The 2,198-nt window shown below is 45.7% G+C and overlaps 1 pseudogene; it reads right to left on the reverse strand.

The window, feature by feature from the left end:
* Positions 1 to 87: 87 nt before the first annotated feature.
* LOC101360559 (kelch-like protein 5 pseudogene) lies at positions 88 to 1,448 on the reverse strand (annotated as a pseudogene).
* Between the last annotated feature and the right edge of the window lie 750 nt (positions 1,449 to 2,198).

Below are 2,198 nucleotides of genomic sequence, written 5' to 3' on the forward strand. Positions count from 1 at the left end.
TTGAGATCAGGCACTTTGTGCCCAGGAACGCAGCACTGCAAATTTAGTAGAAATGTATCCACTGACAGCAGGACAACTGAATCAGATTCAAAAAGAAGGAGGATATCTTCTTTTAGGAAACAAAGCACTAAATGATAATTTTACAGTCACAACACAAGCCCCAGCTCTGCCTAGGCACAGCGGAGCAACCTGGGTCCCCTCATTTGTCTGAGGATCATAAGCCTCCACTGTATTCAGATATGTCTGTCCATCATATCCTCCGACAGCATATAGTTTATCACCAAGTAAACAGACCCCATTGCATCTCTGCTGATGCTCATAGATGCCACAGCAGTCCACATATCTGTTTTGGGATCATATCTCTCCACACAGTCTGAGAGTCTGGAAGTTAAGTTAGATGCAGGAGCATAGTGTCCTCCAACGGCACAGAGCAAGCGATTCCACGTAGTTACTCCTACTCCAGCTCTCCTTTTTGACATTTGTGCACAGTGTCCATTTATTGGTATGAGGATCAAAACATTCTACTGATTTGAGACAAGAACTTCCATCACGACCACCAACTGCATAAAGTTTTCCACTTAGTACTGCCACACCTACTGTGCTCCTAGGGGTGGACGTGGTGGCAGCAAAATTCCACTGGCAAGCCTGAGGGGCCCATCTTTCCACTGTATTCAGATAGCTCCAGCCATCATGCCCTCCTACTGCATACATGGGACCTTCCCATACAGCCACACCAAGGCCATGCCTATCTGTGGACATCGGAGGCATCACACTCCAAGTTTCTGTTTTCGGGTTGTAGCACTCTATTGTATTCCAAGTCTTCAGTCCATCTCTTCCTCCAGCCACATAGAGTTTGTCATCTAACACCGCAGCACCAAACTGCAGCCTCCTCCCATTCATATTTGCTACAGGAGTCCACATATTTGTACGGAGATCATACTTTTCAATGCTTGTTGCTCCTTTTGTTGAATCCATTCCTCCAACTGCAAATAATGTACCAACAGTGGACTTTCTAGGTTTTGTCCGAGGACTTTGTAACATGGGCCGTCCCTCTGGTAATAAATGGTATTTCATTGCTTCCATAATGAGTTTCTGACATTCTATACCATCCCGAAAAAGTGCATTATGTTCCATATCTGCCAGGAACTGTGGTGCAAGAAGGGGGAGCCAAATATAAGCCAAAAGTTTACTGAGATCTTTCCGTCTCTGTTCCAAATCATGACGAACCCAAGTAAGAAGTGCATTCAATATTGTCTCCTCATTAGGAATGTTCATGTCGTCACTGGCCAAGAGCTTTGCAATTTCACTGGCTGGTAATAATACAAATTCCTGGTTTCTAATTACTTCCATGAAATGCTCCTGTATATGCATATTCAATCAAGGACCACAGTGAATTTGGTTCTACATCTTCCATTTTTATTTCTTCTTGTCTTGCTTCTCTGACATCATTAGTAAACATGGCAGCAAAATAATCTGAGACAGAGGAGAGTAGCAGTCTGTGAGCTGGAATTCTGCGATCACCAGCAACTAGAATTACATCACACAACTGTTTATGTCTCAAATAATTTTCCATCTTTTTAAATGTTTGCTCGGCATGATTAAGGGCCTGGAAAAATTCATCTGATGAACATGGCTCCATTGTATGGGAGGATGATAATGTCTGACTACTATTGGAAGTCCTTGTCGGTCTCCAGCGTCAGCTGGGGGTCACGGAGGTGCGGGGCGGCCAGGCAGCAGAAGGAGGAAAGGCAGGGGGTAGGGAGCGACAGGCTGAAGAGCGGCATGCCGGGCTCCTCGGGCGTCCCCAACCCCTTCCCGGCAGCCTCACCCCCGGGGCTGGCCGGCCCGGAGCGGACCACTACAGAAGTATTATTATTACTGGAGTACCTGGGTGGTGCAAATGGTTAATGAGCTTGGTTGCTAACCGAAAGGAGGTTCGAGTCCACCCAGAGGTGACTCAGAAGAAAGACCTGGCGATGTACTTCTGAAAACTCAGCCATTGAAAACCCTATGGAGCACAGTTCTACTCTGATACACAGGGAGTGGCCATGAGTCAGAGTAGACTCAATGGCAACTGGTTTTATTATTCTTATTAGGTATTTTACAAATGAGGATAGTAGCTCAGAATGACTCAATGATTTGCTCAGGTCAATAGCTGGTAAGCAAGGAGTGGGTTATTATTGCCCACTGTTCTGGCT

This window comes from Trichechus manatus, unplaced genomic scaffold, assembly GCF_000243295.1.
Source record: "Trichechus manatus latirostris isolate Lorelei unplaced genomic scaffold, TriManLat1.0 scaffold00015, whole genome shotgun sequence".
In the NCBI taxonomy this organism is placed as follows: Eukaryota; Metazoa; Chordata; class Mammalia; order Sirenia; family Trichechidae; genus Trichechus; species Trichechus manatus.